The sequence below is a fragment of the Ochotona curzoniae genome, unplaced genomic scaffold, assembly GCF_017591425.1.
Source record: "Ochotona curzoniae isolate NIBS_2020 unplaced genomic scaffold, NIBS_Ocur_1.0 contig_1839, whole genome shotgun sequence".
NCBI classification, from domain to species: Eukaryota; Metazoa; Chordata; class Mammalia; order Lagomorpha; family Ochotonidae; genus Ochotona; species Ochotona curzoniae.
Window position 1 is genome coordinate 15,487 of NW_024465219.1, and position 24,155 is coordinate 39,641.

General features: G+C 40.1%; 1 pseudogene; it reads right to left on the reverse strand.

Annotated features, from left to right (window-relative positions):
• The window catches only part of LOC121148883, a 36,422-nt pseudogene extending 14,753 nt beyond the window's left edge, over positions 1-21,669 (reverse strand).
• Positions 21,670-24,155: the final 2,486 nt, after the last annotated feature.

The following is a 24,155-nucleotide window of genomic DNA, read 5'->3' on the forward strand; positions in this document are numbered from 1 at the left end:
GCGTCCAGTGAGAGAGGGATAGAGCGCTACAGAAGCAGCAAAGAGGAACAGCAGAAAACTGCAGGGAGAGGTGCGTGAAGTTCCCTGGACAGTGTGGAGCCGAAAAGATCCACACAACTCGGAAGAACAACGAGAACGAAACAAAATAGGGGCAGAGAAGCCGACATCCCGCTCCAGATCTGCTGAGTCACCTTTGAGAACGACCCGATGAGAGACGCAGCCGACCTAGAGACAAGGAGAGCGGGAGGGATCCTCAACGGAAGAGGTCTTCAACACCAGCAGAAGCAGACTGCAACAGCCTGAGGTTCGGTGAGCCAATGAAGGGTTAACAGCCTCTGCATTCCAACCCCCTGGGGTGCTCCTTCTGCCCTTCCCCCCTGCAGGGGCAGCAGAAGGTCCAGCCTTTGAGAATACAGGGCAAGCGCCTTGAAACTGCCAGGTCTGTGCCTTGGGAGCGGCGCACAGTGGTCTTGGGGGTTGAGAAAACATGGGGGAAAGCGCCCCAGATATTCCTGCGCTGAGTGGGCCAGTGCAACTCGGCGCGCAGAGGCTGCCGATGAGGGTCTGGAATCCCCCACACCCTGATACCCTGTGGGTGGGCAACAGCACCAGGAGGACTCTGAACGCCGCGCCGCGCGGGCTGGGCGGTCCCGCCTGCAGCAACCGCCTCCGCAGCGCAGGAGTTAGGAGGGCTCTGAACTGGGAAGTGTAGCGCTGTGTGTCCCTGACACGCAGGTGCCACTCCCATAGTGTGAATTGCCCACTCCTCGCCTCCCACCCCGCAGTTCTGAGTGTGGGCGACACACCAGGAGAGCTCTGAAAACTCCTGCACCACACTGGCACTGTGTGAACCCGCTGAGAAGTCATTTTAACAGGGCACCTGGGACACTCCTCCTCTACAGTCCTGTGAGGAGGAGACACACCAGGGTGGCTCTGAACACCCACACACCACGAGTGGTGGAATCACTGCACAAGAGCCATGCCCAGAAAGTGCCTCACCCACAGTCCCGTGTGTGGGAGACACACCAGGCGGGCTCTGAAAAACCCTGCAGTCCCTGACACGGAGAACGCAGGGAGAAAGCACGTAAAACCTTCTACGTCCTGTGGATTCGTGTGCAGGGGGCACGCCCAGAGAGTGCCTCCATCCCTCCACGCCCTGGGGTTTCACACCTGTAGAAGAGGTGCCCAGAGTGTGCCTGGAATCCACTGGGACCCCAAGGTGGTGCTCTATAGTCCCGGGCCCTGAGAACGCACCAATGGTGCCTTGAAAATTACCATGTCCTGCAACACCACACCTGCAGGCTCCAACCTCTACAGGAAAGCACCTGACAACCCCTCAACACACGGGTCCATTGGCCTTAGCAAAATACACCAACACAATGGGAAAAACCACCAGAAAGAGTTGTGCTCCAGATGAAAGAGCCAGCACCCCACTGAACATGGGCCAAAAGCAATTATTAATATCGGAGATGCAAGGTGAAGACATGGAAGAGTTACCAGACAAGGAATTTAAAAAAATAGTGCTAAAATTTTTCAGAGACATGGACATGAAGCTGGAAGACCTCCAGAACCGCATAATCACTGAAATACAACAAATCAAAACCAAACTGGATGCCCAAGATCATATAATTGAAAGACTGATCAACAGAATAAATGCAGCAGAGGAAAGAATCTCTGAAACAGAAGACATACAAAATGAAGGTGCCCAGCAAATTAAACAGCTGGAGACAAGCCTCAGCGAAACTAATAAAATGATGCAAGAAATGAAGGATTACCTTAGAAAATTGTATTCGGATCATCGGCCTACCCGAGGGAATAGAAAAGAGAATCAGGAATGCAAGCAGAGCTTGACAAAATTATACAGGAAAACTTCCAAAACACTTGGAACACGAAACCACCCCGCATACAGGATGGACAGAGAACTCCCAACAGACATGATCCAAAGAGATCTTCACCCAGACACACGGTGCTCAAGTTCTACTCCAACGAAGACAAAGAAGGAATCCTGAGACAAGTACGAAGTAGAGAAAAGATCACATACAGGGGAAAACCCATCAGAATCACTGCTGACTTCTCCGAAGAGACCCTACAAGCAAGGAGAGAATGGACAAAGATCTTCCAAGTCCTGAAACAAAACAACTGTCAACCAAGAATAATCTACACAGCAAAGATCTCATTTGTATATGAGAACGAAATCAGATACTTCAATAGCAAAGAAAAACTAGAATATGTTTACACAAAACCAGCTCTACAAAGCCTTCTTAGAAATGCGCTAGTCTCGGATAAAATGGAGGCAAATCTCAAACAAAGTTGGCAAATAAGAAGTTCTCCAAACTAAAGCCCGCACAAACAAGGCAATTACACACAAAACAACACCCACAAAACACAATAGCATGGCAGGGCAAAATTGCAACCTCTCAATTATAACTCTCAACACAAATGGTCTAAATTCACCAATCAAAAGACAGAGATTAATAGAATGGATCATCAAACAAGACCCAACCATCTGTTGCCTACAAGAAACACATCTAACCAGAAAGGATGCAAAGAAACTGAAAGTGAAGGGATGGAAAAAGATATTTCACGCCAATAGACGTGAAAAAAAAGCTGTGGTAGCTATCCTAATTTCAGACGAAATAGATTTCAATTCTAACTAACATCAAAAGAGACAGGGAAGGCCATTTTATACTGGTGAAATGAATGATCCATCAAGAAGCAATCACCATCATTAATATTTATGCACCGAATCTTAATGCACCTAATTACGTAAAGCAATTACTTAAAGACTTAAGGGAAGACATAGATACCCGCACAATTCTTGTAAGCGGTCTCAACACAGCTCTAATACCAATGGACCAGTTTACGAAACAAAAACTCAACAAAGAAACAACAGAGCTCACACAAACAATAGAACAACTGGTCTTAGTAGACATATATAGAACTTTTTATCCTAAGGCCACAGACTATACATTCTTCTCAGCGGTGCATGGCACCTTCTCCAGAATCGACCACATGATAGGACATAAAGCGAATCTAAACAACTTCCAAAACATTAGTATCATACCACGTACCCTCTCAGACCACCATGGGATGAAACTGGAAATCAACAACTCAAAACTCCCCAGGAAATATAGGCACTCTTGGAAATTGAACAATATGCTATTAAACGAACAATGGGTCAGAGAAGAAATTAAAGATGAGATCAAAAAAAATATGGAAACAACTGAAAATTCTGATACAACATTCCAAAATTTGTGGGACACCACCAAAGCAGTGCTACGAGGTAGATTCATCGCAATCGGAGCGCATGTCAAGGCCCAAGAAAGACGCCAAACACAGGAACTAACCACACACCTCCAGGATCTGGAAAAACAGCAGCAGAAGAGTCCCATGCACAATAGGAAACAAGAAATCATCAAAACAAGGGAGGAGATAAAACAAATAGAAATAAAAAAATCTATACATAAAATCAACAAATCAAAAAGTTGTTTTTTTTGAGAAAATAAACAAAATAGACACTCCACTGGCCCGATTGACCAAAAAAATATAAACAAGAGAAAGTGAGAATCAATAGCATTAAAGATGACAAAGGCAACATAACAACAGACACTGCAATCATTAAGAAAATAATTAGAAATTACTACAAAGAACTGTACTCCCACAAATTTGAGGACCACCAAGAAATAGAAAAGTTGTTGGACTCTCACCACTTACCAAAACTCAGTCTGGAGGCAACTGAAGAATTAAATAAACCCATAACCGAGGCAGAGATTGAAACAGTCATCAAGGATCTCCCAAAAAAAAAAAGCCCAGGCCCAGACGGCTTCACCACAGAATTCTACAAAACATTCCGAACAGAACTAACCCCAATCCTCTAGAAGCTCTTCAAAACAATAGAGAAGGAAGCAACCCTCCCAAACTCATTCTATGAAGCCAACATCACCTTAATCTCAAAACCGGACAGAGAACCGTCAGAGAAGGAAAACTACAGACCTATTTCTCTGATGAACATTGACGCTAAAATTCTCAACAAAATCCTAGCCAATAGAATTCAAAAAATCATCAGACAGATCATTCATCCGGATCAAGTAGGATTCATCGCTGGAATGCAGGGATGGTTCAACATTCGGAAATCCATAAATGTTATAAACCATATCCAAAAACTGCAAAACAAGAAACACATAATAGTTTCAATAGATGCAGAAAAAGCTTCCAACAAAATCCAACACCTCTTCATGCTAAAAACTCTAGCCAAAATAGGCATAGATGGGAAAATAGCAATAGCAGTTGAGAACAGAATAAACAAATGGGACCTCATCAAACTAAGAAGTTTCTGCACAGCAAGGGAAACAATCAACAAAGAAAAAAAGCAACACACAGAGTGGGAGAAGATCTTTGCACACGATATAGGCGATAGGGGGCTAATTTCCAGGATACACAAAGAACTCCAAATGAACCAAAAAACCAAAACAACCAAGCCACTCAAGAAATGGGCACGGGAAATGGGCAAACATTTCACAAAGGAACAAGCCCAAATGGCAAACAAACATATGAAAAAATGCTCCAGATCCCTGGAAACAAGGGAAATCCAATATAAAACATTGATGAGGTACCACCTAACACCAGTTAGATTGTCCCACATAAACAAGAACACCAACGACACTTGCTGGCGAGGATGTGGGGAAAAGGGAACACTACTCCACTGCTGGTGGAGCTGCAAATTGGTACAGCCTTTATGGAAATCAGTCTGGAGAACACTCAAACAACTCAAAATCTGTATACATATGACCCAGCAATAGCACTCCTAGGAATACATCCAAAACACCTGTTTTACGACAAACCAACATGCATCCCTATGTTCTTAGCAGCACAATCAGTAATTGCAAAAACATGGAAGCAACCAAAATGCCCATCAGCAGAAGATTGGCTAAGAAAGCTTTGGTTCATCTACTCCATGGAATACTACTCAGCTATTAAAAAAAACAAAATGCAGTTCTTTGTGGCTAAAAGGGCGCAACTGGAAACTATAATGCTAAGGGAAATGAGCAAATTCCAAAAGGTTAGATACCACATGTTTGCCTTGATTTAACTTGTAATTTTTGTTTGGTTGTTGGTTATTTTTTGAACCTGTCATTGATACTGTCTCAACCCAGATGTTTCGAAGAATGGAACTTGCATTACTTTCAACATATTGTTTACCCAATACTATGTCAATTAATTCCATAATGTTGTATATTGATACTGAGGTTTTTTTGGGCCTTTAAGTGACCGGATCTTTACTCTGTTACCCTTTCTTCAGACTAGAGAAGGTCTCTCCAAAAGGCCACTGAACTTATCTGGACAATAGGAGGCTGGACTTTGTGCTAGATATATGTTTGCAAGGAACAAATCTCAACTTAACTTGAACTGTGGTTATGCAACAAGGTGGAGGAATCCACTATGGTGGGATGGCTGTGGCAGGGGTGGGGGGAATCCCCAGTGCTATAAAACTGTATCACATAATACAATGTTAACAACAATAAAAAAAAAACAAAGAGGGAATGGAGATGCACATAAAATAATCATGGGAGAACTCAACACCGCATTAACTCTGACAGACCAATGAATCAGAAAGTTAACAGAGAAATAGTAGAACTCACACAGACCATAGGACTAATGGACTTGGTAAATATTTACAAAACTCTCCACCCTATAGATGCAGAATATACATGTCTTTCAGCAGTGCATGGCACCTTCTCAGAATTGACCAGAAGATAGGGCAAATGGGAGACTCACTAACTTTAAAATTAGGAATCATAAAAAGCACCTTCTCAGAACACAAAGGAGTGAAAGTGGAAATCAATAAATCAAAATGCCCCAAGACTTACGTAAACACCTGTAGGATGAATAATAATACTACTAAATGAACAATGGGTCAGAGAGAAAACAAAGGATGAGATCAAAAAATGTATGGAAACCAACAAAAACTCAGATAGAATGGTCGAAAACTTGTGGGGCACCACCAAAGCAGTGTTGCATGGTAAATTCATAGCAATCGGTGCCTATGTCAAAACCCAAGGAAGATGCCAAATACAGGAATTAAATACACACCTCCAGAAATTAGAGAAACAACAACCAAATGACCCCTCAAACAAAATAGAACAAATCATCAAAGCAAGGGAGGAAATAAACCAAATAGAAATAAAAAAAAAACCACTAATCACAAAATCAATGAATCAAAAAGCTGGTTCTTTGAGAAGATGAATAAAATAGACAGCCAACTGACCCATTTGACAAAGAAAAAAAATGAGAGAAAACGGGCATTAGTAGAATCAAGGATGAAAAAGGCAACATAACAACTGACACCACAGCCTCTGAAGCAACAAAAGACATGAACAAACCTGTAACTGAGATATTGATTGAGTCAGTGATTAAAGGTCTCCCAACAAAGAGAAGTCCAGGTCCAGATGTTTCACTACAGAATTCTACAAAACATTCCAAGCAGATCTAACCCCAATTCTCCACAATCTCTTTAAAATGATAGCAAAGAAAGCCACCCTTCCAAACTCATTCTATGAAGCCAACATCACCTTAATCCCAAAACCAGGTAGAGAACTAACAGAGAAGGAAAACTCCAGACCAAACTCCCTGATGAAAATTGATGCTAAGATTCTTAATGAAATCCTAGCCAATAGAATTAAAAAAAAAAAGTCATATTTTTTCCAGATCAAGTAGGATTCAACCCTGCATGCAGGCATGATTCAACATTTGAAAATCCATAAATATGATACATCACATTCCAAAACTGAAGAATTGAAATCATACCATGGTATCAATCGACACACAAAAAATCTTTTGACAAAATCCAACACCACTTCATGCTAAAAATCCAAACCAGGGTAGGCGTAGAAGGAACAATCCACAACATAATCAAAGCAATATACAAAATACCCAACACTAGCATTAGACTGGATGGAGAAAACCTGGAACACTTCCCACTGAGATCTGCAACAAGAAAAGGATGTTCACTATCACCATTGCTATTCAACATAGTCTTAGAGGTACTTGAAGAGGACATCAGACAGCAAGAAGAAATTAAAGGAATCCAAATGAGGAAGGACGAAGTCAAGCTTTCACTATTTGCAGATGACATGATCCTTTACACAGAAGAATCAAGAGACTCTACAGAGAATGCTAGAACTTATACAAGAGTTTGGACAAGGGGCAAGGTACAAACATATGAACAAAACATAACAACCATAGTGTATGCAAACAGTGCCGAGATGGAAAAAGATCAAACCAGCACAATCCCATTTAAAATGCTAGAGAAGAGCATGGAGTATCTAGGAATAAACCTCACAAAAATGCATGAGACCTCTCTGTAAGAAACTACAGTAAGCCTAAAAATGAAACTGAGGAAGACTTCAAAAGAAGGAGAAACTCCAATGCTCTTGGATAGGTAAAATCAATACTGTAAAAATGACTATGCTACCAAAAGTAATATACACATTCAATGCAATTCAAATCCAAGTACCCAAAACATTCTTCATAGAACTTGAAAAAAATGATACAAAGGTTCATCTGGAAACACACACACATGCACTCACACACACACAAACACACACACACACACACACACACAAACACACAACCATGAGGAGCTAGACCATCTTGAAGAACATGAAGTTAACTGGGAAACCACAGTTCTGGACCTCTGGAGATACTATAGGGTGGTGGTTATTAAAACAGGCTGCTACTGGCAAGAGATAGAGAGGAAGACCAATAAAATAGAATAGAAACAACTGAAGGGAACCCGCATAGATACAACCAAATAATTTTTTACTAAAAAACAGACGAAAATGCATGCAAATGGGAGGTTGTCTTCAATAAATTCTGTTGGGACAACTGGCTAATATAAAACCACAACACAGACCCACATCTTTCACTATACATAAGATCAAAGCTAAATGGATAAAAGACCTAAACCTACACCCAGAAACTTTAAACATTTGGAAGAAAATGATGGACATGAGTTAGGTGTAGGCAATAACTTTCTAAATAGAACACGAAAAGAAATAGCAATCAAATAACCAAAATTAAGAAATGGGTCTACATCAAACTAAGAAGCTTCTACACAACAAGGGAATATATCAACAAAGGAAAAAAGTAACTCACAGAATGGGATAAAATCTTTGCACACTACATAGGTTATAGGAGGCTTAACTCCAGAATACACAAAGATCTCCAGAGAAATCAAAACACCAAAACAAACCACTCAAAAATGGGCATGGGAATTGTGCCGGCATTTCACAAAGGAACAAATGCAAATGGCAAACAAACATATGAAAAAATGCTCAAGTTCCCTGGAAATAAAGGGAAATCCAAATTAAGACAGCACTGGGGTTCACAGAAAGACAGTAAGGATGGCACACATACAAAAACCACCAACACTTGCTGGCAAGGTTGTAGGGAAAAGGGAAGACTTCTCCATTGCCAGTGAGAATGAAGGTTGGTGCAGCCTCTGTGGCAATCAGTGTGGAGAACACTCAAACAAATAAAAATCTGCATAGCATATGATCGAGCAATAACACTGTTAGGAATATATCCAAAACACCTACATGAGAAACTTACATGAACCCACATGTTCATAGCAGCACAATCAACAATTGCAAAAACTTGGAAGCAACCCAAATACCAATCAACAGAAGACTGGATAAGAAAACTATGGTTTCTTTGCTCCATGGAATACTACTAAGCTTAAAAAAAATGAGAAAGGTGCACTTTATTGTGGGAAAAAGACCCAACTGTAAAGTATCATGCTAAGGGAAATGAGTCAGTCCCCAAAGGTGAGATATCACATGTTTTCCTTAATTTAAGCTATTGCTGTCAATCTCAAAAATGGTACCTGCAAATTGTAATATTATTTCAACCTCTAATATCCTGTATGTCATGTAACAAGTGAATGCGATGTAATCAATGAACCTACAATCAATGTGAGGCAGACTGCTCATGACCAGAAGCCAGGTTAGAGAGGAAATTCACTGCGAGCTTACGAATTGGACACAGGAAGACAGTGATCATTCTCTTGATGTGTTAGACTGGATAATGAGCCACAGATGGAAAAGGTCATTTGGTATATTTGGCATTCACCTTACATAGATTGGTTTCACTTGTTCTTAGTTTATACCATCATTCAGGTATTTATAAGTTTTACTCAACTTCTTTCCTGTGTGTCCTGTGTGATAGCCTCTACTACACAGATTCCTTTCTCTCAGGAACTTTTCATCCTTACTGTTAAAGTTTCTACAAGTGTTCTCTATTTTATGATTTGAGCTGGTATATACAAAGGTATGTGAGTATAACCAGAACTGTGTTTCTTACCCATTTCTCAATCTATCTCCAATTGAATTTGATTATTTTCATCTCATAGATTCAAAATCTCTGGAATTTGCTTGAGTTTCCTGTTTCAGTGGTGCAATGAATTTGTTACAGTCAAGACATAAAGTGGCATTTTGAGAGAAGTGCACTAGGCTGATGAGATGGATGCCTAAGATACTTGAGAACAGTTTTCCTACAGTAACACAGGGATTGTATGACATTGAGATTTCAAAGTGTGAAGGCAGAAAACTGGAGTGTAATTTGAGTAAATGTGTAGGAGTCATTGTATGGTGCAGATTCACAGAGTAGATTTATCACCTGATTCACTATTGTGAGTAGTAGTTCAGGGTTGTTAGCATGTGCACCACAGGACAAGAAATATCATTAGTTGGAAAGCATGCTTGAAATTGAAGTCTATGACCAAGGTATCAGGCAAACGTTGCCTTAAGGGTTGCAATTTTACTTTAAATGTGGCAACTTCACTATCCATGGTCAGGATCTATGCTATAGGACCGATTCTTGCAGAAATTGAAAGTGTTGCATCCGTACTCGGCTGGTTGCAAAAATCTGAAGTCATATTTAAATGTATTGGCTCAGTTTTACCTTCTTCTAACAATAATTTGTTCTAACCCATGAAATATATGCCGATCAAATACCCAATGATATTTGCACAAGACATAAGAACCAGTGAAGACCAGTAAAAGTTTGCATTCATCAGGAGATACAAATGAAACAAAGAAAGATTCGCCAGTGACTTTTATATGGCAGACACAATCAGAGATAAGAAAAGAAAGATGCAATTTGTCCCATTAAAAATCAATAGCACACTAAACATGACCAGATGCTTAATTTGACTGGTAATTGTTCTCTAGACCAGTATCTTCTGAACAGGAAACATTTCTAGTATCTTCCTGTGGAACAATTCTGTTGTGATAGCAGAATAAATACTCCTTTGCAAAATTGCTTAGTAACTTATCATGGCTCCAAACATAATGCTCAGTTGTTATTCATATGCTTTAAGACCCTGCCAAGACATAATCATAAAGTTATTTTCCTAGGTGCACTTTGTGTGTTAGCCATGTTAGAGTCACGTGGCTAAAGAGTCCCACGAATTTTCATATTCTTGTTTGATAATACATTGTCATGATTTTGCAGTATGTATCCTGTGGATCCCTTACATTTTCAGTATTATTTTTCAGCAAATATCATATGATTTTGCAGTATAAATCACATGGATACCTTCAGTGATAAATGGAATTTTCAAACACTTTGATTTGCAGAAAGAAACTATGTTCCTCCATTCAAAATTGAGGGGATAAGTAAAGCAGGGCTTGCTTAGAACAGAACATGTGGAATGTGTATAGTCTCTTCTCATTTTCACAGTAGTAAGGACAATAGCAAGATTGTCGAAATTTTGAACATATCTTTCAAATCAGTAACTATTAAATACTATCATAATGCCTTCATGTTGTTGAGTGTAATTTTTTTAAAGTCTGTGGTATTTTTATTTATGATCTCTTTGTGAAATAATTCTTTTTTGCCATTACACAGCCTTCATGCTCATATCACATCCATGTTTAAATTTCGCTCAGCCTATTGCTACGACATTTCATAGAGAAAACACTCATCTTTTGTGTCCTGCCAGTCTACTTCTGAATCAGTTCCCTGCTAACATGCGTGGGAAGGTAGCAGCAGATGATGGTTCAAGACCAGCAGTGTAGTGGAGACAAATGTCTTCTACTCCCTCTGACAAGGGTACTGGCATCAGCTCTGCTTGGTCTCTGATAGGAGAGAGAATGTTGGCTTTTGTGCATCATCAGCCTGTACATGGAATTGGCAGCATTTGGGGAGTGCCAGATCTCTGACTGAGTTGACGGTGTTGTCCACCTATTTTCTGTAACCACAGTTACCATCGTTTTCTTATCCAATCCTCTATGGATGGGAATCTGTGCTGATTCGCTGTCATTGCTATTGTAGTTTGTGCTGCTGCAGATAAAGGATTACCGATTCCTTTCTCACATGCAGATTTCATTTCTGTTGAATATATTCCCATGAGAGGGATAACTGGGTCATATGGCAGGTCCATTTTCAGTTTTCTTAGCAATGTCCATCCTGACTTCCATAGTAATCATATTAGCCCACTCTCCCACCAGCAGTGAAAGAGGATGCCTTTCTCCCAATGTCCATGCCAGCAGGTGTTGTTAGTAGAGTTCTGAATGCAGACTGATCTTAATGATGTTATTTGGAACCTCAGTTTGCTTTTCATTTGTATGTCCCTGACAGCCAGCAAGCCAGCACCTTTTTCATATGTCAATTAGTCATTTGAATTGATTTCTCTCCTGGGCCTGGCAGGGTGGCGTATTCGCTAAAGTCCTCAACTTGACAGCAACGAGATACAATATAGGCACCTGTTCCAATTCAGGCAGCCTTGCATTCCATTCAGCTCCCTGCCTGTGGCCTGGGAAGACAGTCAAGGATGACCCAAAATTTGGAACCCTGCAGCTGCCTAGGACACCTGGAACAGGCTCCTGTCTCCCTGCTTTCGATCCGGACATTACCGGTGGTTGTGGTCACATATGGAGTAAATCATCGGATGGAAGGTCTTCCTCTCTGTCTCTCCTCCTCTCTGAATATCTGACTTTGTAATAAAACAAATAAATCTTTAAAGAAGATTAATTTCTTTTGCCCATTTCTTCACAGGGTTGTTTGTTCCACTTTTGTTGAGCTTAAGGATTTCTTTGTAAATCTTGTATATTCAACACCTACCAGTTGTTTAGTGTGCAACAATTTTCTCCCTTTTCATTCGTTACATCTCCACTTGTTAATTATTTCCTTTGCTGTGTAGAATCATTGTAGTCTAATGTAATCCCATTGGTTTATTTTGGCTTTGACTGCTTAAGATTTTTGTGACTTTTCTAAGAGGTCTTTTTCAATGCTTGATTCTTGTAGAGGGCTTCCAACATTTTCCTCTAATGGTCTGATGATTTCTGGGTGTAGGTTTATTTTCTTGATCCCTTTAGTTCTGAGTATTGTACAGTGACAGGTAGGGGTCTTACCTCTTACCTAGGTAGACTGCTATCCTATCGCTCAAACACCATTTGCTGACGAGACCCAATGTTTCCCCTGAATTATTTTCAGTTGTGTTGTTCAAGATTAGGGCTATGCATGCGTGGGCTCTCTTGTGTGGTTTCTAATTGATCTTCCTATCTGTACAAGTATCAGATTATTTTGATGACCAATTACCTCTAATATGCTCTCTGAAATTGTGATTCCTCCAGTTTGTCTTTTATTAGTCAGGATTGGTTTGGATATTTGTGGACTCTTGTGTTTCCAGAGGAACTTTGTAAGTTTTTCTACTTCTGAGAAGAACGTTATTGGGATTTTGTTTCCGATCGTGTTAAGTCGCAATATTACTTTTGGTAATAGGTACATTTTGATAATATTGATCCTGCTGATGCAAGAACATGGTAGATATCTCTTTCATATGTATCTCCTATTTCCTTTTAAAAAAGGTTTTACTTTTCATCATCCATTTATTAAACTACCAAAGTCCAAATTAAGTTGAATAATAAAGACTCTGTGGTGTATCTAATCCATGGGATACTGTACTACCACAACCTGAAATCTTCTCATTACAAAAAAAATATTTCCAGATGAAGACAATTATACTCAGTATCCCACTGATGCATATATCATACATTGTCTCTGCTTTAAAATAACATTCATGCAAAATACCAAAAAACATTACATACATTTTGACAACTACATGCATGTGTATCTGGATATATCTACAAATGTATATATATATACATATATGTATATATATTTGCTATATCCTATATATATAGTAGATAATATATATAATACATATTTTAGTAGATATATTAGTATATATATACTATCTACTAATATATATATTCTTAGTATATATCTATTCAATTATATATGTATAAATAAATATATATCTATGTACACTCATAGAGGAACTCAGTGAAATAGAGCTATGTACTGAAACGTAAAGATGTGTGGCCACACAATGCCAGAGGAAATAAAATCAATGAATCTAAAAAATGGACCAGGGAGCAAACACAGTTGTTTCAACAAATCATCTTGGTAAAATGGATATGTACACACAGAACTAAGAAACAACACCCTGTTTCTCATCTTACTAAAATTCAACCCTTAAATCAAACAAAGGAACTAAATAAACAAACAATATGACAGCATCAAAGTACTGGATGTGCACTTGGCAAAGACAACGGTGTAGTTAAAGACATATTAGAAAGGACTGTACTCTAAAGGCTTAGAAAATTGAAGCAATATAACAAATGGATTGCATCAGGTTAAGCACTTGTTGCATTTGGGGTAGATATTCAAGAACGTAAATGGGCAGCAGCAGCATGGGGGAAAACATTCTTTTTGGCAAAACAGAGAGTTGACTAACATCCAGCATGCACAAAAGAATGAAGAAACTCCAAAGCAGCATGAACAAAATAAGGTTCCCAAGAAAAGGGTTGGGTTTGTCATGGTTGCCTTGTGGCTAAAATTCTTATCTCGAACACTTCGGGGTTCCATATGAACTCCGACTGCTCCACTTCTCTTACAGCTCCCTACTTTTGGCGTGGAATGGCCTGAAATGGCAACAGATGATGGCCCAGACCCATAAAAGCATGCATTCATGCAGGAGACCTAGAAGAAGCTCCTTCCTCCTGGCTCTTGCTGGCCATTGCAGCCACTTGGGGATTGAACCAGTAGATGGAAAATCTCCCTCTCTGTCTTGGCCTATCTAGGTAAATCTGACTTTCCCATTAAAATGGAACTTTGGAAAAAGAAAATGGCTAAGAGCATTAACAGGTTTTTTTTTCAAATAATGAAATTAAAATTGACAATATGTATATGAAGCCAAAATCATGTACTCCAGCACAAGGGCATGAAATAAAAACCTGGCAAGAGTGGCTTAAGCACAGAGGTTTCCTAACAACCTGACTGACAGTTATTCCTGACAGGGGATAGGCACCATGATGCATGGTCGTGGGAATAGAAAGTAGTATATTTCAAGCATATTGAAAGTGTGGTGGAAATCAGTGTGAGGGGTGCAATGAAATAGCCCAGCCAATTGCTACAGAAAATATATGTACATGAAAGCAATTCTGCCCATGAGAGAGTGACCAACAACCCCATGCTTTTAGCAGCATCATTCATAACAGCCACCATTTTTACACAGCCCAAATGTTAATCAGCTTATACCTGGAGAAATTTCCACATTAATTGCATGGAATATTCAGGCATAAAAACACTAAAATCTTAGGGTTTGCAACAAAATGACACAGCAGGAAACCTTAAGCTTAGAGGAACACGTCAGTCCCCAAGGCCAAATAGTCTATGTACTCTTTGGTCTGTAACAACTGATAAATGGAGCACAAAAATGAAAACTTTATCCCACTGGAAATTAACGGCTACATGCAGCATGGCTCTATGATGCTGAGTAATGGTATGATTAAATATTTGTTGTAGTTTGAGCCAAGCACAATAGCATAGTAGTTAAATCCCTCAACTTTCATGCACCCAGATCCCGTATGATTGCTGTTTCTTTCCTGGAAGCCCTGCATTCCAAACAGATAGCATCCTTCTTGTGATGTGGAAAACAGCAGAGGAATGCCCAAAGCCTTGGAATGCTGCACCCACATGGGAGTAAATGAGATTGGCTTCATCCAATGAGCATCAGTTACTAACCAGAGAACCTGTATTCCAGTTGTTAGTGTATTTGTCCAGCAATGAGATGCCTATATGCACTTGAAGCCTCATTAATCCATTTGAAGATAGACTTTTTCTGGGTAGGTTTATTGGAAAAGCTATGCTAATTTATTTTAAAAGACTATTTTGAATTATTTGAAAGTTATTATTGCATACAGTTTAAGAGAAATTCTTGTACCTCCTGGCTCCTTTTCTCAGTGCCTGCAATGGCCAGTGATATAGCCATTCATTTCAGGTTTCTTAGTGCCACTGTCCTCAGCCTGTGGATATAGCATGGGACCTATCTGTATTCCACTGCTTTAGTATTATAGCCTGGAGAGAAAATGCACAGCATGTCTTGTGTTCATCCTAAATGAGAAAATTGGCAGAATTCTCTCTGACCCCCTTGATGCTGTTTCACCCCCTGTTTGCATGGACATTCAAGCACCCCGCTAAGATTTCTGTAATCTATTGAGGCATTGTTGTTTGGCCCTGTGAAATGGCTTTTTTCAACCATGTGAGCTTGAGAGTTAATGTCACTGAAAATGTCTTGATGAGTGAGCCTTTGACAATTGACACACAGGAGTACAACCAAACCCATGCCATTTCAGGACACCCTATTTTGTACCTACCCATTGACCCGAAATTAGGCCAGACATATAGCATGCCTTCTGGGAAATGGCTTAACAAGAATTTAACAAAGCAATGCAAGTGATGGGAGTGAGAAGTGAAACTGCTATGGCAATAAATATAGTTATTGTTATCTCAAAGACTAGCCTGTCTTTGTAAGTTTTTGAAGCATAGAAAATGTAACTGTTTTAGCCGCTTTTATAATTTTAGCTAGAGGAATTGAGGATGCTTTTGTTAAAACATGCTTTTGATTATTGTCTGATTGTTTATGGAGTTAAGGAATCTGTAGTTTTAGGGGGATTTTATATTTGAAATTCCTGTTTTTGATTTTAGTTTTTTTCCCTTATAACCTATTCCCCCATTAAATGATGGGTAAATTGTAGAAATAGAAATGTGGTGGGAAAGTGCTACTAATATCAGGTAATCACATGTGCCAAGGCCTTGGAGTCCTGGCTGTAGCTTTATGGATAATGCTGAAGATTAAATAATAGCTTGCTTTGAAGAATATGAATACAGTAATTTGCAGAATTATCTTTAGGGGCACCTGCTTAGCCATGAAGTGCAGACGAAGTGACCAAATGTCTGTACATGCCCCCTTAATTTTGAAGTAAAAAATAGAAGAATTAGTTGCTTGTGTAGAAGCTTGAGAGGGGTTTTGAGAAAATATAAAAGGACAGCTTTTTCTGGAGCTGTGGTGAGAATACACCAAGTGTCTGTGCCTGTGTCTTTCTTATCGCCGACCCCATGCACTTTTCCCAAGCTCAGATCCCGGCTGGAGCTGGACTCCAGCACTATAGAACATTTAAGATATAAATAAAGAATACCTTGAAAGTTGGAAAAATTATATCACATTCCTGGATTGGCAGGATCAACACGATCAAAATGAGCATATTACCAATAATGATATTCAGATTCATTGCAATCCCAATCAAAATCCCAATAACATTTTTCTCAGACATAGAAACAATTTGTAAGAAACTTCATTTGGATTCATGAAAGCCCAGAAATAACCTAAGCTATCTTGAATAATAAAAAGCCAAGTGAAAGAAATCACGATTCCAAACCTCAAGACTGATACAGATCAGTGGTCATCAAAACACTCTTGTATTGCAACAGAAACAGAGAAGGTGATCAGTGGATCAGAACACAAACACTAGAAGGGAGTTCACATATGTAGGATCAACTAATCTTTGACAAGAAAGCTGGAAACTATCCAAGCAAAATTCCGGATCTATTCAGCAAGTGCTGCTCGGATAACAGTATAGCAGCTGCAGAGGTAAGAAGCAAGAAACACAACTGTCCAACTAAAAAAAAATGACTCTAAATGGATCAAGGACCAAAATCTACACCCAAAAACCATCAGACTTTTCAAGAAAAAGTATTGGAAGCACACTCAAAATTGTAGCAACAGCGAAAGACTTCTTAGAAAAATAACAAAAAGCACAGGCAATCAAAGCCACAGTCAACAAATGGGATGTCATCAAACTGAAAAGGTTCTTCTATGCACTAAAGGAAACAAATGAAGAAAGTGAGGAGGTAAACAACAGAAACAGAGAAAATACTTGCACAACACACAAGTGATGGGGAACTAATATCCAGGATTCATAAGGAGCTACAGAATCCCAGGGACAATAAAAACCAAACCAACAAAGAAATAAGCAAACCACCTTTGAAGAAAAGAGCAAAAGATTTAGCAGACATTTATTTTTTTGAAAAAAAAATACTTTCAAATGAAAAGATGCTCAGGCTTCCAAGGCATCAGAGATATAACTGAAAATAATATACATATGTTCTCTCTAAGTAAACCATCGTGCAAACTGTAACTTAAATGACCTGATTTGGGTTGCAATGTTCACCAACTCATACAAAGCCAAATGGAAGGCCAGATTTTGCCAAGTCCTGGAATAAAACATGTATGAGAACTGAATCTGGGAGTGGGTCAAGTGGAGGAAGTTGGGTAACTTCACTGGCAAGTCATAGTTTTCACTGGTGAATATGTAGCTCATACCTGGTGGTCAGACAAGCTGGGCAAAGTAGCTCCAACAGCTGGCTAATGTGTCAGTTGGTAACGGAAAGGGGTGTACTGGGCAAGACAGAGCAAACCTTAGTCCACAATTGAAACTAGTAACCAGGATGGAGCATAGGTCATGACGATCTCTTGCACCTAGTGGTCTGTGTGAACCAGCGATGCTATGCCAGAGCGTCTAAAGCAGAGATAGGGCCAAGTGAGGGCCTGTGCCAAAGTGAGTCAGAGCAATCACTGGTAAACACAGGATCTATGGCTGGGAATAGGCTGAGATGGGAAGTAAGGGGACACCCTTAATGGATTGAGGTTTCCACTTCAGTGGGTGTGTGGGCTAGAATGCCGGCTGTGTTCTCATCAGGATATGGTTATAGTCTCCCATGGCACAAGTATGGACTGGGACAGGGTGCACCAAGCCTGGCCAGACTCCAACACCATCTGGTATCCTGAGGACCAGGGTAGATGTGGGAAAGACTAGGCTAGGACTCAAGACCTACTGGGCCATGTGTGAGCCATATGTGGGTGTGGACCAGCCATGGCTGGGCTGACACATCCAACATCAAGAAGCAGTTTGGGTTGAAGGCCAGTCAGAACAAGCCACTGTTCCTGCTATGACAGGAGGTGAACTGAGTACGGCTGGCTATTGGACCCCCGATATGCACAATCTGGCTTTGGGAAAGGTACTGATTGAAGAACCTGGGCAACTCATCTGGCAGGACACAGATCCGGCATGTAAACACATGAAACCTGCTAGGAAACAGCCCAGAACAGGTCATGGAAAGTTACCCACTGGCATATATTTGGTATACATTGGGTTGTGGGCAGACCACACTGAATCAGTTCATGTCATCCAGTGGCAAATACGAGAAACAGAACAGAATGTGTTTCGAGCCAGGCTCAGTCTCAACAAAAAAAAATTGTCTAATAGGAAATGCCAAGACGAGGTGGCCTGTACTGCATGTGACAACAGCCTCCAACCAACATCCAGGACCTGAGGTGGGGTGGGGGTAACAGGATAGGAATTCTCCCTTAATATTGCCCTTTTCCTCAGATACATGAAGGAAACAATGTGGAAATCATAGTCTTACCCACCTTCCTATATCCATTGAACCTTTTTACCCTAATTAACTATATAAGTTGTGATAAATATAATGAAAAAAAAATTAAAAATGGTATGTTCTGGGATATTTTAGTGCACAAAGTATTTAAAAGATAAAAGAACTAAATAAAAACTTAGACCAAATTTTCCCAGGAGTCAAAGACATTAAAAAATGGGTCAGTATGAGGTCACACTGGTTCAAGTCACTGACAGTAACATTAGTACGACATATAATGACTAGATTGAGATCTGGCTGCTCCATGTCCTATCTCCTGCTCTTTTAATGTACCCAGTGAATGAGTACAAAATAGTTGAAGTTCTGAAATACATGGGAAACTCAGATGCACTCCAAGCTCCTGGTTTTAGCCAGAGATAGTCTTGGCAGACGCAGCTTTAAAAAATAGTGTAAATAATACATAATATAATATAATATAATATAATATAATATAATATAATATAATATAATATAATATAATATAATATAATATAATATAATATAATATAATATAATATAATATAATATAATATAATATAACATGATACCATATCATATCATCTAATATGATATAATAGAATCTTATACAATTCAATACAATATAATACATATACCGAGGTTCATATACATATATATTTATATATAAAATCAAATATACAGAGAGGAGGAGATACATAGAGGAAATTTGTCTCTCCTTTTTCACTCCCAAGTGGCCACAATAGCCAGAGATGTGTCAAGCCAAACTCTAGAGTCAAGAACGTCTTCCTGGTCGCCATTGTGGCTGTAACCTCCAATGGCTTGAGGCTATCCTTGACTGCTTCTCCAGGCCACAAGCAGGAAGCTGGAAGACAAGTGGATCAGTCAGGACATGAAGTGGTGTCCATATGGGATCTCAGCATGTCCAAGGTAAGGACTTTAGCTACGAGGCTGCCACGCCAGGTTCTCGTGCAACCTTTGGGGTAAAACAGTAGCTGGTGATATCTCCTGCTCTCTCTCTCTCTCTGTGCTTGAGTCTCTCTATAACTCTTCCCTTCTTTTGAGAAGTAAGTCTTTGTTTTTGCTAAATTGAAATCACATTTGAATTGGACTTTGACAGCCACCACTTCCCATGTGACTCCTCAGAGCTGAACGGCAAATATTCCCCAGGTGACTCCTTTACTTATTAAAAAAAAAATAAAAAATAAAAAACAGTGCTACTTACCTCTCACTGTTGTGAGTTCTTCCTTTTTCTTCCCTTCTTTTTCTTTCCAATGCTTCCTTTGATACCCAGCTTCTGGCCATACTCATCCCCATGCCATATTAGAAGTTCACAGCCTGGTTTGATGACATGGCAGGTGCGGTAAACTATCTGTGGTATTGGAAGGCCACCAAATTTTGCTCCTCATCATTCCGAGCACAGTTCACATACCTAGTGCAGAGATAAATGCTGAGTTGTCATGTGCTGTTACACTTGAATCTCATCTGTTCTCTGATAGCCTCCATCCTGTTTGAATCCCTACTCTGCAAGAGCTCTCCCTGCAAACATGTATCTCTCTCATGAGATCAATGAAGTCCCATGTCGAAGGTGTAGATACCGTATTTGTTCTGACAAGCATGCTTTCTTCCTTCTTTCCTCACTAGTCATCCTGAAATTCCTAAATAGTATTTATATAGAATGTGTTTTTAGAAACTGGCCATAATATTCGAAGGTCATTCAAATAGATAGCAAAGAACATATCATGTAAAACTCACTGAGGAAAGTAGAGGAGAAAGGACAGTGATCTTTTCTGTGAGAGAAATATCATCTCCAGATGTAAAATGCCATGGTTCTTACCTCATACAGTTGGCCAAAGAAATGTCCTTTCCATCCACGTACTCATAACTGTTTCTCCCTTTGGCTATCTGAGTTTCAGAAAAATCAGTTAATATGGTTCTGGAAATGGGATAGTTCAGCAGAATTATTAACTCAACTACCATCATGTTCCATGACATTCCATGAGTCCAACCACATCTTGAGACATAACATAGTGCTGGTACACACCTAATCTGATTTGTTTCCTTACAGTAGAAGCCCACCGCTGAGATCGAACTGCTTTGTTTTTACAGCCCAGTGATCTCATCAATGCTAAACTTCAGTAAGGATTCTGTGATGTAATCATGTTGGCTCCACTCATGCCATAATGAGTAGAAGGACACATGAACCGGACACATGAGCCAAACTCACAGCAGGCATGTGGAAACCCACCAGACTGCAAAGGGATGTACTTCTTACCTGCCAGCTGTACCCACTATTGGCTTCCTGTTCCACTTCTATGATCTTGCCCTCAAAAGGACCAAACTGCAACGCCAGTGGCAGATAAGATGCTTCATTAAACACTCCAAGCCAAGCCTCAGGAATGCTGGATGGGCCAATTCGAAGCCCAGTGGGCACACTGAGGAGAGCACGACTAGGATGTCCCTTATCCACTAGGTTGTCCTTTAGAAACACCGGGGGTCCGTGAGTAGCACAGCTTTTCAGGAAGAACTTCTAACACTTCTCACAATCTGGAGATGAGATTGGAATGGATTGGGAAAGGATACCAAACAGTACTGGATATAGAGAGCAACAGAAGCAGCCAACTAAGCACATCACTCAGCCTCAATTTTGCAACCAAAGTTACCAGCAGACGGAATGATAAAAGACAAATGTACAAGTGGAATTTGATTTCAAGCTATAGGATTTCTCTTTGTGGATGAGCTAAAGTGTCACTTACACAGGTAATCATCATCCTCAGTCTCACTGAACTCTTTGTATGTCTGTCCCATTCTTTCTTGCAAGTTGTACATCTGAAATTTTTCATTCTCATCCTTTCTTCTGACTTCTGAGATGGAGAAACTAAGTCAGTGAAGTTATTGGTAATTTCGTGTTTCATGTTTTATTAAAATATAGGGCTTTCAAGACAAGAAACTCTGTATGGAATTTTTGTTTTCATGAAAAATCTCTGGTTGTCATTCATTTCCCCTGACATTTGAACAGCTCTTTATTTAAAAGAGAAAGAAAGACACACATAAAGATCAACACATCAGCGGAGAGAAACAGTGCATGTGGAACGCAGGGAGAGGTAGGGATGTTCACTGATTAAGTAACTTTGAGAGCAGGCAATCCAGCCTCAGATCAGAAAGTTTTATCCAGTTCTCACTAAAGGATGGTAAGACTTGAATCATGTGTCTCATCAACAAGCAACAATAAGTTGTATATTAACAATATGGTAGAGTCAGAGAGAGGGTTGAACTCAGGTACTCTGCCATGGGAAACAGGCATATTAAGTAGCAACTTTGCTCCTAGGAAAACTGACTTCCTCTCTGTAAAGTTTTTGCATATAGCCTAAGTAACCTTATCCCATTTTGTTTCTTAGATCAGCCCCCAATTAGCCTAAAATGTAATCATGTTTCTAGAGGCTCTATTCATTTTGCATTGAGTGTGACCCAAGCATGCAATTGCACCTCTCACAGCTTGACCATCCTCATCAACCCTCACCTTCCTTGGGCTTCCTAGTGGGCCTGGAGAGACAACTCTTGAAATTGTTTTTCTTACCGAAGTTGTGTGTAGAAGCCACTTCTGAGATGTTTGATTCTTTAGGATGAAACACTGCTTTCCGGCCCTTCTTTGAGCCAGTTGTGTTTAATAAATTTGCTATTCCTGAGGTATCCTTCATACTCATTTCATTATGTGAAGTCCTGCTGGGCTTTCCCTTTAATGACAAAGTAACAGTTTTGGTTTGAAACTTATGATTCAGTTTAGTTATCCTTTGGGATTGCAAAGTGTTTTCAGGTGCATGACATTCTTTAATGTATCAGCAAACATGGGAACTATCTGAGGCGTTTGAATGCTGAGGGGAAAACATTATCTGTATTTCTTGTGTATTTGAGGATAGATCACATCAATTGAGGCTATTTTCTTCCAGATGATTTTCAACTTCTTCTGCACAAATGAAAGTGGAAAAGGGGCGGACATTTGGAAAGATAATCTAGAGAACAATATATGTGAAGGCAGGTAAATTGGGCGTCTTTAGAAGAGTATGTCTTATCAACTTGTGGACAGTAAAGGGGAAAATATAGGAAAGCACGGATAGGAAATACAACCAGAACATTTGTTTGCATAAATAAGGTGAGGAAGAGGTGAAACCAGATGATTGTTCAAAAAGAAAGATGGTGATAAAAGCTGAAAATGAGAGCATTTATTCAGATAATATTTGATTTCAGGATTGGATGGGCTGATGCCTATATCAAGTTCCTTGAATCCAGGTGTACTGTTAGCTACTTCTCCACAGCTAACCTTCCTCATCTGTAAATGTGCATACATACTTTTTTAAAATATTATTATTATTATTATTTTGGAAAGGCAGATATACAGAGAGGAGAGACACAGAGGAAGATCTTTCGTCTGATGTTTCACTCCCCAAGTGAGCGCAACAGCCGGATACTATGCCTATCCAAAGCCAGGAGATTCTTCCGGGTCTCCCACACGTGTGCAGGGTCCCAAAGCTTTGGGCCCTCAACTGCTTTCTCGGGCCACAGGCGGGGAGATGGAAGGGAAGCGGGGCTGCTGGGATAGAACCAGTGCCCATATGGGATCCCGGGCGTGCAAGGCGAGGGGCGAGGACCTTAACAACTGCGCCAATGCGCCAGGCCCTGCATACATACTTTTTAGATATTTAACATTATCTCATTACTGTGAGTTTAACGAATTTTTGTAATACAGGCTGTTACAACTGTACCATGTTTTCAAAAGCCTCAAACACAAAAACATATCAATAGTCCCAGGAACGATTTCCAGTGAAGAAGAGAGACAAACATCCCCTCAATCCATAGATCATTCCCCCAAGATGACAGCAACAGCCAGAGGGCAAGCTGATCTGTAGAGTGAAATTTTTGTAGCCTTCCTCAAGGTCTCCCATGTGGGGGCAGGGTCCCTGAGGCCAGATCCGCCACTGACTTTTCCAGGCCATAAGCAGGGAACGGGAAAGGAAGGTGAAACAAGCTGGGAAATGACCTGGTTTCCACATGGGACCCTGGATTTGTGCAAGGTGAGGATTTTACCCACCAGGGACTTGGAGACACTTTTCTTCTTGAAATCAATTTCCATAAAACACTTCACATTCCTATACCCACCATTCCTCATCTTTGTAATTGATTTAGTAAAAGAGCCATAGGGTGGTTGGATGGTTCCCATTATCGGTGTGATGTAAAACCTTATCTATTACAGATCATGTCAGCTATTATGAAAGATCATGATCAGGAAGAAGACAGCGAATAGTATTCGGGTCTTTTCTCCTCTTTAGTTGTGAGGGACTTAACAG